The following is a 14,732-nucleotide window of genomic DNA, read 5'->3' as shown; positions in this document are numbered from 1 at the left end:
AGTTCTTAATTTAGAATCAGTTTGATCAACTCCTAAACTTGTGAGCTCAACCCCTAGAGGCAAGGATGAGCTATGTTTGTATATATTATGTTATTTTTCAGTCATTAGCATGGTTGGACTCTTGAGAAAGCATTGAGCTTCATTGTACACTCATATTTTCATTTTGGCTAAGGAATTGAGACCAATATTTGCAGCACTCTTTGGGATTCATGTGGCAATTTGTCTTGGTACGGTGCTTATCTTTTTAATTGTGAATTTTTTTATGGGATTGCATTATCAATCTTATTTTCTTCTAAACTAAACAAACAAGAGTGTAAGAAGAATCCATTGAAAGTGAAATTCTCTACTTGAAGTTTACTTTAGTTTCTTGATGTTTTCAGCTGTTTGGGGAGGATCCATGATTTCTCTTGCCCTCTTCAACACCTCACATACCTATTCCTTCTGTTTCATTCAATTTGAAGTGCCAAAAACAATTTCCTACCTTGCCCCATTGACACCTTGAAACTGAAAATGAATTGCTAAGAAGACAACTGCAAGAGAAAGATACGCAACTAGCATGCATGGCCAGCTGGTCCATGGAGGCATTGCAATGTAGGAAACTAGAAAAATCCTATGGCATGTGTCTCAAGGACCAATGGTTGCAATTTCAGATAAAGACTTTGGCACAAAGAGGCGCCATGCCTTTCCAAGATTACAGGCAGTTTATGGACCTATGTGACTAGAGCACATCAGAATATAAGGCAAAGATGGAAAAATTCTACCTACATAACATGGCCCTCACAAACATGAATGTGTGGGACCCCAATGCTAGGCTAGGGGACCTACAACTAATGGGCATGGCCTCATGGATGAACCATGAAGAGTTAAGGGCAGCTGAAATAAGAAGGTTGATGATAAAGGAGCAGAATGAGCCATTAATGATTATAGCTGCGCCATCAGACCTCATGGCACTCATCAGCCCACATAACTTGCTTTCCCATAATCCTCAGATTTCCCCTAGATATATAAGTGATCAAGCACAAGCCATTGCACATTTTGAGGATATGGAAAGGTTACTTGCGGATGAATGTGTACATGCTTGTATGAGGAGATGGAATACCTTACCACACAGTCTGTAGATTAGGGAATATCATTCCCTAATGAGGATGAAGGAGGCATTAAGGAGATTGCCCATGTATAAGCACTCCATGTAGAGGTTGAAGGTCAATTGGTTTGGCCTCAAATTGAGTCCCCCACTACTGTTAGGCATGTTGGAAGTAGAAGAGAGGAAGAAGAGCAGGAGCAGTGGGAAGAAATAGACAGGAAGGAAATATTCTATGACAAGGAAGAGGAGACCACATTAGAAGCATGGGATGCTAGGGAGGCCACCAGGGCCATAAAAGATGAGGAAATGGACTAAGTTGCTCAGAGGATGAACAACAATTTCAGTAGGGGGGTGATGATGAGCCTCATAAATGGGTAATTATATGGGCTCATTTTACCTCCTAACCTACCCAAATCAACCATTCTCTTAGCTTATTGTATGTTTTTCTGATTATATTTATGCTTATAGAGTGAGTTGAGTTGGTTATGATGCCATGTGGTCTAATATGTGTTTAATGCAGATTATTGATGAATTTTGTGGTCAAAGTCAAGGATCCCAATGGAAAAATGGCAGCAATAAATCGAAGTGGAAAAAGGAGAGGACATATAGGAGGGAATATCCCTCATTTCTTACTCCCCAGTTTGAATTCCCCTTCATTCAGTTCAGAGTACAAGCATCCAAGTCATGCATTAGCAGGCAACTGAGCAAGTGGAGGATGACTAATGATTATCTCGAGTTTTGGGATCCAAGCCTCCCTGATTTTAAGGAAGTTATTGGTATCTCCATTTGTACAAGTAGAGAGGCCTAGGGCCTCACTAGGGTCAGATTATTGTTGGATTTTTGCTGCAATTTTGCTTATGTAAACTCTTCTAAACTTCGAGCTTATTATCTTGAGAGTTCATGTAATCTTGTTATTGTTTTGAGAATAAAGATGGAATCATTTTTGAGTTAGCACTAAGTTACCTCAGAGGGCTGAAGCTCTTGGGTTAGGGCCCAATCCAAGAAGCCAAGCTCCTCTTTACTTGTATTTGTATGTTTCATTTCAGTTTGTAGCTTAGGTTTCTGTTACATGCATTTCTTTCATGGTTAAGAATATCTTGCTTTTGATGATTTAGTAGTTTGCTTCCATTTGTGCTTTCTATAGTAGGTTAAGCAGTGGTAAAGAAAAGATTTAAAAGGATAGCAATAGTGCCTTGGCCTCTCTTCCTCCCTTTGGGACAATGATTTGAGGCAAAGACCCTCTTACTGCCCCAAAAACACAGATTTTCCTCATTCATAGGACTTCTAATGTTTGCATCTTTCTAGTTGGTTCATAGTCTAGTTTATCTTTGCTTCAGAACTTCTTCATCATTATCATTTCCTTATTTTCAACAGTCTTCTATCATGCTTTATTCTCCTGCAACAACATTTCCTTCCATATATCATAGTTTACTTGATGCAAGAACTTTATTTTCTAGATGCACTTATTTCCTTGCTTGTTATAGACATTTTTGTGCCTTACAACATTGAGCATGAAATGTCCATAACCTAAGGGATCCAAAGTCCCTAAACATGTTGTTCCTACCCCTAGAGGAACAAGGCTAACAAACCACAGCAATTCACAGAAGTTCTCCACCAGAAACTGCTCAAAAACAAGTCAATTCAGGATCATTTCAGTGGCTACACTAGCTGTTTGCGCTGAATGTCAAAGCCAACACTGGCTACATGCGTTGAATGTCAAATGGAACACTGGCTACCTGCGCTGAACGAGAGTGGACATGTGGCAGGCTCATTTCTCAAGGTGTCAAAACCCAGGAAGCTTCCAAAATGACACTTGCCTCAGGGAATTCGACTGGTGATGAGTAAGAGGTTCCAAATCTCCAAGTGGAAGCAAGAACCTCCAAGTGGACTCAAGAACTGACAGAGGGAGAGGACACTAGTCAGATCTCAAGCTGACTCATCCTCTCTCCAAACATCTATATATGGATCTCTCCTCCATGAGATCTAGAGGCTGGAATTTTGTGATTGCAAAGAATTGCTGTTGGTTTGAGATTGGAATCATTGGGTGCTTAATGCTTTGAAGGGGGTGAAGATAGGAATTCCATTGGCTGGGAAGGAGATGCTGGATTGGAGCCCTCTAGGTTGTATCTCTTCCTGAACCTTGTTATTCATCAATAAAGCTATCTTGGTTTCTCCTATATGCTGATGCATTTTGATGTATGAATGTATTAGTGTATTTGGTTTATTTCTAATCCTAAACTAGTTATGAATGTGAATATCTGTCTTTGTGTAGTGTTCTTCTCTTGTCGCAAGTAGCTGTTCTCTTGTCGCAAGTAGCTGTTCTCTTGTGATCTTGCAGGAACCCGTTGAAGCTGGACAAGCAAGAAGGCAAGTAGCTGTGAACTCCCAAAGAGAAGAGAGACTGGATCGAGGGACAAACAAAAGACACCGGTAAGTCCATTTATCTCTCTTCTTTCACATTTCATAAAGGAAGAAACCAGAATAGCTGTCTCTGTTTGTTGCTAAGGCACTGTCACACCTTAGGTGGATAGGATCGTCCTGCATAGGAATTTTTCCCCACCAACAAATTGGCGACTCCGCTGGGGAGATCTGTTTAGTCATTTTATTTGTGTTTCTATCATTGTTTGTTTCATAGACTTGGCAGCAACAATCAAACTGCATCTTTCCCGGATGCAAACTAGACAGTTGTTGCTTTGATCCAATTGCTGGACTTGTCTATGATCTGAACAATGGACTCACAAATGATTTGATGATCCTTTGTGATAGATCTTAGTACCCCCTCAAAGCATCCCTTTGATTACACCTTGCTTGTTGCTTTTATTTGGCCTAAAACAGTTGATTAAATAGCAATTTGTGACCCAGAACCTGAGAGAAACGAGAGTTTCTCCTTCAGCGCAGACCCAGTGAAGGGATTCTGCATTTCAACGCAGGTCCCGTGAAGGTTACCTGCGCTGAATGTCAAAACCCCTGTGTTGAGGTTGCGCTGAACTAGTTTGTCCTTGTGCAGCTGGGGTTCTCTGCTCTGTTTTTCCTTGTTTTGATCTCTGATTTTTTGCAGCCTGTAACCAGCATAGGTACCAGTATGATAACTCCTTTTCTCTGCTTAGATTCCGCCTCCTTTTTTACAAAAAGACTGTGAGTGTTTTTATGTGTTTTTGCATCATTTACAGTTTTCCTTTGCATGAGTGAAATAGTCATCCTGTAGCCCTTGATTCAGATCTGTTGATTGTGATCTTAGAAGAGAGTTCATTGGCTGTTTGCAGATTGATTATACATTTAATTTTTCTTATTGGTTTGAGTCTGTCTCTTTTAAGTGTCAAAACAAGTCTTCATTTCGAAAATCGTTAAGTGTTGTAATCTATTCTACCCTCTCTGATTTCGAAAAAGTAAACTTTTTTGTATTGATCATTTAAAAGCAAATTCAAAGTTGTACAAAAAGCTTTCTTCGTAGGCATCAATACTAAGAAAGCGGAAAACAAACACCTGCATTGTGCATTTGCATTTGATAGTTTGCATGTTGGATTTAGGAAAAGTGCATTAGAGTGTGCTGATTGCTCTTTGAGAAAAGATGGTGTCTTTATTTTCCCTTAGTAGCTAGGATTTTCAAATTTGAAAAGATATAAAGCTTGCTTATCATCTTTAGACTGCATTTAGGAATTGTATCATACATCTCGTGGTGACCTTGAAAGGCAAACTTCTAAAAAGATCAACCTAAAATAAATTGAATGAACTTAACAACACTTTGCAACATAATGCACAACATAGAGGTCTAGGCTAGAGACGTGTTCCGGCGTCATTAAGCATGGTGACTGTCGATCTCGTGGATGGTGGGTGATTCCTCCTGAGGGACGATAGCGCCAGTACGGATTGTGCTCCCACGTACCGTCGCGTATATATTGGGAGACCCCTATAGGTATAAAACCTTTATCCTTAGGAAGCCGTGTCGGCCGCCCTACTGATCGCAATGCACTGAACACAACATTCAGGAAGATCGACCGCCCGTACCCTAAAAAGTATTCTGCGGTTTTGCGAAAAGTTTGGCACACCCTCTGCCTAGAACTCTAGAGCAGTTCCTTTTGGCCTTTTTCAGACTCTATAACGGAAAAAGTCCATCCGAGCATTTGTCACTTTGGGCTCGTTAAAACATCGAAGGAGACTAGAGTCATCTTTAGCTTTTTCTCGACTCTTTAAAAGTGAAAAAGCAAGTTGTGTCTAAAGCGTCGTTAAAATTTATTTTAAACGGAACAATCACCCCTATTCCTGCATTGATCTTTAGGTTGAAAAAATGGAGCACACCAACCAAGGAATTCCCCTTGGCGGAAATCCTAGTCCCTTCTCCTCTTGGGGAGATGTTGGTGCGCCCCACATGGCCACATTGTCACTTCCAGGACTGACAATTGGCCTGCCAGTCTGGCTCTTTTCAACCAATGTCGTTCAGAACATCACCATTCCTGAACAGTCGAGTCAACAGTTAGACAAGACCAGAGTCGCCCATCAGCCTTCTACTTCATCTTCCTCTCCTCCTTCCTCTTCGCTTGACGGAACTGGTAAAACAAAAAACCAAGTTCCTAAGGAGAAGAAGGAAAAGAAGAAGAAAGAGAAGAAGAAGAAGGAGCCAAAAGCGACTGGGGGCAAACGAGAGTCGTCTGACAAAAATCTACACACAACATTGACAAGGCCTAAATCGCCATGTGTCATATGCAAGGGAGACCACTTCCACAGAGATTGTCCCTGCATCCCTCGGATACTAAGGGACTGGTCTCCCCGTTTGCACAATTCGGTAGCATCAACCTCTGATAACCATGTTGACTGCTCACCGTCGACTAGTGAAAGTGAAGTCCTAGGACAGAGAGGGAAAGCTAGATTTCCCTGCAAACTGTGTGAAGGCGATCACACCATCCACCGTTGTCCCTTCTTAGACGAGGCTAAAAGAGTTCTGGAAGATCGCCCGATTTTACGAGCGCAACTTCCTCCTGGATATCAAAAACTCCTGCCAAGTCCTTCACTAGTTGAAAACCCGGCTGGCCCGCCCAGGTGGTCAGCAGAAGCACCTATCATTGAAGATGAACCGTCTGGATCCATGCCTGACAAAAGTCAAAAGGTTGAGACGGCAGTTGACCCGGTTTTGCCTTCAGAGGCTCTATCTTCGAATGATACCATCACAGAAGAGAATAAAGACGACACCGTCCAAATCCTCTTCATCAACACCGACTCTGATGAACAAGGGGGCAATGCCCCCATTCCTTTATCGCAGGAAGGAAGTTCGTCAGAGCGATATCCGGTCCTCTATTCGGTCCCACCACCAAGCAACCTGGTTGTGTCCTTTGACTGGAACCAACTAGGCAGACCCCAGTTGCCAGCAAGCATACCATTCAGAATTATCGTTCAAATATACAGAATGGTAATGGATGGCACTATCATTGATGAGGGGGCATCTGTGAGTATCCTTTCCTCTATTGCTTGGAAAGCGCTTGGTTCGCCAGCGCTTTTGCCTGAAATGAGAAATCTATCAGGCTTTGATAAAGGAACCAATCGACCTTTAGGGATCCTCCCCAATGTGCCTATTACATTGAAAGGGAAGACCATTCAAATGAACGTGATGGTCGTTCAAGGACCCTTGGATTATAACCTACTCCTTGGACGAGACTATATATATTGCATGGGAGCTATAGTCTCCTCACTCTTTAGAGTAATGTGTTTTCCGCATGAAGGAAGAATGGTCAAGCTCGTAGACCAACTTTCGTTTCCCGGATCACGCATCGCAAATAGTCATGTACCATCTCTAAATGGTCTATTCACACAAGAAGTGTCTCAACCCACGGTCCGTCCTCCTGATGAGCGCGAGTAATCTGGGAGGATATGACTGGAACCAAGGGGGCATGCGTCCTGGTCTGCTTCGGCAGGGAAACTTTGGGTATAGAGTAGGTTTCCGCGGGAGAATATGACTAGTCTGTACCCCGTCCGTCTAGGAAGAGGGTTATTCTAGAATAAGATTCTTTTGTCAAAGTTATGTGAGTTGGCGGGTTACGTCACTCACCTTTGTCTATTTCGGTAGACATTGCCGAGGAAGTGTTTTGTTTGAAAAACGAGACAATATTTGGGTAACCTGAAAGAGGTAAGCCTCTCTCGTTAAAATAAATGTTTTGGTGGAAGTGAAGTAGAGGTAACCTTGAAACTCTATTTTATACCTGGGGGCATGCAAACCTTTTGGAGTGCAAGCAAGGGGCGGCTATTTATTTTTTAAATTTTTAGGACCTCTAACCCTTTAAACTCGTAGGATTAGTCGTTTCCGAACTTGCATAACGAAAGGATTCGGAGCAAAGCTTACGTAAGATCTAAGCTCCCTAAAAAATAGCATCTTCAATGAGACACTCTTATCATATGACTGGTATATTCGAGCAGTTTTAGCACAAAGTTCATGCTCGTTAAAAAATAAACGCAAGATCCGAGCAGTTTTAGCACATAGTTCATGCTCGTTAAAAAATAAACATAAGACCGAGCAAATGTTTCCACTCGCGTTTAAGCTCGTTAAAAAATGAACTATCCCGGTAAATAACCACTGTGAATGTAGCCTTATTAGCCATTAAATCCTTGGTCGTGTTTGCACCGTCACCTCCACTTTTCATTGGCCGATCGTTCACCTCCATATGTTTGTTTACCCATTTTGAGGAACAGCTGCGAAGAGTGATTTCACCTAGCCATCCTTGTGACACTGCCGTGATTGGAAAATTCCAACCTGTACCTGGAATCAGCTGCTATCCCTATTTATCACTCGTTCCTCAAAAGACAAGTCTTCTTTAAGCTCTTTTCAACTGACTCATAAAATATGAAAATATTGCCGAGTTTTTGCCTTCCAGCTCGTTAAAGCGACCAGAAGAGCTATCCCTCCTCTAGATTTTAATCTTTTTGGACCTGAGGGATTATTGCACAAAAAGATCGAGCGCTTGTTTTGTTCGGCTCGTTAAAACTATCGAAAACTCATCCCTTCTGTATTGTTTTATACTTTTTTGGACTTAAGGGATTAGATGACGAAAAAGGACTTTTGGAGTTAACTTTATGTACCTTTTCAGGCTCTCTAAAAATGAAAAGGACCGAGTTATCCTTGTCGTTAGACTCGTTAAAATCATTAAATAGCGACAAACTTGTCTTTAGACGAGAACGAGTTTCACTATCGCTAGGCTCGTTAAAACATAGCGATGGGCTTGCCCGAAGGGCAGGTTATAGAACAAGCATATGTTATCCTCCTCAAGCTTGACAAAAATAAATAGGTACTGGTCAGCAATGACTGGGGAAAAATTGGGAGAAACTAAAGAAAACTTTGATGGTAGCAAGTCGCTCTTGAACATGACACTTTTCCTCCGTACCACAATCGGGTTGGGTTGTTTCATTCATCGGTCACATCCATGGTCTCGCCATACCATCCATATTTGGGGTAATGCTATCAATCCATCGCATCAATGTCGCCATATGTTCAAGAGAAGTCGTTCAGAAAAAGTCAACCGTGTCCCATCCACTGCCATACATTATCCTTCATCCTTTCATGACCGCCACCCTGAATCATATGTCACAGATCGTTTTCACCTCCATTAAAATCATTAGCTCTGTTCCGTGTCACTGATGTGGGATTCATTAAGGCCCTCCTGTGACGGATCTCTTCTTGTCGACATCAGCTCATTATCCAAGAAGTTGATCTAGGAACAACCCCTTCAGTACTTTGAAGCTTGCATGCCACAATGGCAAGTTTCTCACTTCCGGCGACAGGTATACCTCAATGACCTTCGGCCGAAAGATTTTGCGTGGTGTTCGACGCCAAGTCCTTTATTCACACCACGTGAATTGTACTGCCATACCTTGAGGGTCATTATCATTATCGGTGATTCCTCTCGTGCTTGTTAACGATTTACATCATTGACCGGTAATCAGGCGATGTCTTTCCATGTTCGACTTCAGAACATTTCTCACATGGATCGACTTGTACTTAGAGTGAAGATCGAACGAGTTTGAAGACCCCGGATCTAGTTTCATCCATCCAGGCTGCGATATATATTCAGGAAAGATAAAGACATTGACATGTACATCATTGCAGCAGATAATCATCCTACTCAAAGGATGATAATTTCATCAAAATTATCAGTATACCATCAGACGATTGTCTGTTCTATGTACAGAAAAATGAATTTATAAAGCTGAGCATGGGAATGCCCGCCTCAGCTAGATCATGAAAGCAGTATGAAAAATAATGTATTGTATTGTATCTTATTACATGTCTCCTCTCAGCATTGGATGAACTTCGGATCCCCCTGATAAAGCATTTCACCCGATAAACGACCTCATACTTTAGGGGGCAACTGTTATAGACATTTTTGTGCCTTACAGCATTGAGCATGAAATGTCCATAATCTAAGGGATCCAAAGTCCCTAAACATGTTTTTCGTACCCCTAGAGGAACAAGGCTAACAAACCACAGCAATTCACAGAAGTTCTCCACCAGAAACTGCTCAAAAACAAGTCAATTCAGGATCATTTCAGTGGCTACACTAGCTGTTTGCGCTGAATGTCAAAGCCAACACTGGCTACCTGCGTTGAATGTCAAATGGAACACTGGCTACCTACGATGAACGAGAGTGGACATGTGGCAGGCTCATTTCTCAAGGTGTCAAAACCCAGGAAGCTTCCAAAATGACACTTGCCTCAGGGAATTCGACTGATGATGAGTAAGAGGTTCCAAATCTCCAAGTGGAAGCAAGAACCTCCAAGTGGACTCAAGAACTGACAGAGGGAGAGGACACTAGTCAGATCTCAAGCTGACTCATCCTCTCTCCAAACATCTATATATGGATCTCTCCTCCATGAGATCTAGAGGCTGGAATTTTGTGATTGCAAAGAATTGCTGTTGGTTTGAGATTGGAATCATTGGGTGCTTAATGCTTTGAAGGGGGTGAAGATAGGAATTCCATTTGCTGGGAAGGAGATGCTGGATTGGAGCCCTCTAGGTTGTATCTCTTCCTGAACCTTGTTATTCATCAATAAAGCTATCTTGGTTTCTCCTATATGCTGATGTATTTTGATGTATGAATGTATTAATGTATTTGGTTTATTTCTAATCCTAAACTAGTTATGAATGTGAATATCTGTCTTTGTGTAGTGTTCTTCTCTTATCACAAGTAGCTGTTCTCTTGTCGCAAGTAGCTGTTCTCTTGTGATCTTGCAGGAACCCGTTGAAGGTGGACAAGCAAGAAGGCGAGTAGTTGTGAACTCCCAAAGAGAAGAGAGACTGGATCGAGGGACAAACGGAAGACACCGGTAAGTCCATTTATCTCTCTTCTTTCACATTTCATAAAGGAAGAAACCAGAATAGCTGTCTCTGTTTGTTGCTAAGGCACTGTCACACCTTAGGTGGATAGGATCGTCCTGCATAGGCATTTTTCCCCACCAACATTGCTTGCTTAATCTCATTGGTTGATTGTCAGTTGTTTATGCAGCAAATATCTTCTAGCAGTAGGCCATCCTATCATCCATTCCATACTCCATCTGATCCATGCCCTACAGGTCGCCCAAGTCTCCCCTTAATTCTGCCTTAGTTTCCTACATTTTCCATAGAATTCCTTCCTCTCACCTTGAGAAAATCCAATCATCTTTCTCTCTCCTAATGATTCTTGGTAGACCTTAGGTGCCCTAAAACCTCATTCCAACCTTCATCCACCTTTTCCACCCACTCTCACACCCTCTAAACAAACAAAACTGCTATTGGCCTCCTCTTGTAGGCCTCCCGTAGAACGTTGTTTTTCCTCCTGTAGATTTCGTGTGTCCTCCTATAGATTTTCTTGTAGGCTTCCTTTTGGAGGCCGAGTGTGGGAAAAGCCTCTAGAAAGCCACTTGGGACCTCCTAGGACCTAACCACACCATCCTACATCCTCTCAATCCCCAAAACCGCCTTTCAACACCACCTATTCACTACCACATTCATAAACAATAAATCACATACATGTCAAATTCACATAAAAATACATAAATTTCCAAAAACATGTTTTTTTCTCATTTAATTCCAGAGATAGCTTAGTAGATGTTGTTTACCTCTTTGAATAATTAGATGGGATTCTTTTCATGGTTTTCATAGTGATTTCTGCAAAAGTAGGATTAGTTGGTTAAGTAGGATTTACTTGGTTTAATTTACATTTCAGTCTTCCTTTCTGCAAGTAGAATAACATCTGTAGAGTAATCTCTCTTTTTCCTTTCATCACATATAGGGCTTCTTCTGGAATCTATAGAAGTTGGCTTGAGCTCCTAGTGATCTTGTGCTGGCTAACCAAGTGATAATTTGCAGTAAGAACTACTACTTGTGCATACAACACCGTCGCTTCCAAGTTTGTTACGAATTACCGGGTTGATAAGAGTAAAGTAGGTAGCCCAGGAGTTACAGCATTATTGTTGCAATACTGGTGCTCACCACCACGATCTCCCTTCCAATGGTTAAATTACTTGTCAAGGAAACTGCTCTGATACTAATTATTGGAAATACTAAGAGGGAGGTGAATCAATATTTTTCTTACAATTAGTTAATTATAAATTTATAGAGCATGAAAAATAGAACAATAATCAACAACACATCAGAAGAGAAGTACACAAAAATTTTTAAATGGAGATCCTTGCGAGAGAAAAACCACTAAATGATTTTATAATACTTTGTGATTATAGAAATGCTTCAACTCTAACTGAAAGGGAAGCCCTAACTCCCTAGTACTCTAGAAAAACATTCAATTTTATCATGTAGCTCCAAATGCTCAAAAGGGTGCTCCAACACCTTGGTTTTCCCATCTCAAAGTAGAAGGAAACTCCAAAAACCTGGTTTTATCAACTACAATTGATATGATGCTCCAACACCCTGCAAACTCCAACTTGCCCTAGCACCACCCTGCCACTCTAAAGTATTTTCAGGATAGAACCTGAGGGAGACTTCACTCTCCTTCCTTACACCAACCAACCTCCCTCAAAATATATATAAAATAGAGAAATAATTTTTGGGCTCCCATACCAAGGATAATGACCCACTTACAAAGATATTCAATGAAACCCTTCTTGTTAATATATGTTTCAGATATGCAATGGACTTCTTCAAATTGTTGTTGAATGATGTAAAAATGTAATTGAGCAAGATATACTTTATCAATATGAACAATAACTCAATTATGTTGTTGAAAAATGTGTCACAGTTGATTCTAATGATGTCCCATGAGTCTGTTGTTGTCAAATGAGTCACTGACTTCCAAAAAAAGTCTTCCTCCACTACATAAATTTCCTTTGTATTATCCTTAATATAGTGATGGTATTTCTCTTAATATTTAATGTTGTTGATGAGTCATATTCACAAAGAGGTTTGGACTTGATCTATAACAATGATTTAGGGATTGATGTATGTCACTAGTAATTGCTAGTTTTATATCACAAATATATCCCTGCTTCTATAGCCTACAATGTATATTGTTGAAGAGCTTTTAAATTATCTCAAAGATTACAATCCCAACCTAGAACTACATCATAATTATACCATGGATCAAATGTCCAAAGAGGGTTCCAAAGAAACCTTAAGTAATGTGCAGTGTGTGGCTACTAAAAAACCCTTACATCATTATGTTATAATCAATAAGTTTAGGCAAAACTTACCACAAGTGTCGAGCAAAAGGAGAATTTGAGATCTTTCATAGGAAAGAAATTCAAATGGTTTGGATTTTCCCAAGGAGAAGAAATAAGTAAAAGGGTTGGATAGATGCCTCACAAATTAAGCACATATTTTCTCACTCGGGGTTTGGATATCTCTAATACATATAACCTTGAGTTAGCCACAAAACCCTCAATAATTGGATCAAACTCCACCTTGGATTTGATGAGAATGTTGTTCACAAGAATTCACATTTATGCTTAGTACAAACCCAAGTATGTTGTATTGAAACACTACTAATGATAAATCTGCAAGTTCTATTGATAGGTTTTTGGATAGGCTTAGATTCTATTCCATACTTTAAATAGGTATCAACCAACTTGGATGGAGTAGATCACAATAGAATACCACAACAAATCAAAGGTTAAGCACACAAACGTTTTTCTCTAGACTTAAATTTTGTGACTTGTATGCCAACGTTATGTGCCTTAAGAGGGCCAAGAACCTACAAAGAAGGAAAAGTACCCTAACAAATCACCATTAAAAAAAAAATTATAAACCCCATATCTACTTGGGATATGCTTGATTAAAGACTACAAAGACAAAGATATGTTCTGCCTCAAATGTGCTCAATAATGAATCTGGACTATCCTCTTACTAGGGCTAGAAATTCCTCTACGAGTATCCTCCAATATGCCTTCAAAACACATCTCATATATGCTTCAGAGGGGGTTAAAATATCTCAAAAAGTGCTAAAAAACCAATGAAAATCATAGCCCAATAGATAAGAACATTAAGCCTCAAGATCCTTTAGAACTTTTGCCTCTACTACAGATGTGCGAGATCATTTAGGCTGTAAAGATATCTCACATAAGATCAATGTTAAAAATGAATGCCCTTGAGGAGAGAGGCAACCTTGTTTATAATGACTAGGGAGGATTCTAGGAGCGGTAGTCTGAAATTCAAGTTTTAAATTTTTGGACCCTAAAACCACATATTTGGGCTAACTTACACTTTTGGAGGGAGATGATTCAAATTTAATTTTGAACCTCACAAACAATGGGAGAAAAATAATTTTGATAATATTTTGACCACAAAATATGTAATTTAATCCTTTAATGAAAGTCCTTCTTGGCCTCATGATTTGAGCTTTTCTATCCAATGATAAGCTTCCACATCATCTCATTTTGGGGACTTTGACCACAGGAAGGGGGCTTCAATATTAAATTGATCATATCTCTCAAAATGTGAGGAGCCTCGTGATGTGCCACATATCATTGGAATCAGCATGATGAGAATCATCTAATGAAGGTGATCTTAACCACAAAAGACTTGATTTACCTTGCCATCTTTGTCATCAAAGGTAGGGCTTCTTCTGGTGCTACTTGGGTTGACATCAGTGACAACCATATTTTAATAGGAACATGGCTATAGATTGAGGTAAAAGAAATGTAAAGGAAAGAGGATGTTGGCATTTATAAGTTCCAGATACCAAAAATAAAATAAATTGTTATAGAGATGGAAATTGGCATACAACTGTAAATCTTGGTTAGACATGTATACCCTTGGTAAAGTGGGCATGTTAGGTGGTGTGAGGGGGAGCATGCAAATTTTTCATATTGGATCCAAAGAATTTATCTAATTCAAGTTTAAAAGGGGAATTATTATGTAAACTTAACCTCGTCATAGAACCAAAGATGTTAGGTCTATAATATGTGGTTTTTGTGCAGATGTTTTTGGTTCCCCATGGTATGTTTCCCATAGTATTGTACATAATGAATCCTATCCATAGAATTTGGATCCTATATTGTAAGGTGTCAAGAAGTGAGCGTGTGAGGGCTCACTTGGCGAGTAGCTTGTCTAAATTTGTCGAATGATAATCGAAGCTTCATGGCTAGTTTTCCCTTGGTTGGAATTTTCCAAGATAAATTTTATGTGTGATTTATGTGTGTGTTTCTATGTAATGGTTAACTTATTATTTCTCTTTCATAT

This window comes from Pinus tabuliformis, chromosome Q (assembly GCF_031772625.1).
Source record: "Pinus tabuliformis cultivar Carrire ecotype Pingquan chromosome Q, CPIR1, whole genome shotgun sequence".
Lineage (NCBI taxonomy): Eukaryota > Viridiplantae > Streptophyta > Pinopsida > Pinales > Pinaceae > Pinus > Pinus tabuliformis.
This window is presented reverse-complemented; position numbering follows the sequence as displayed.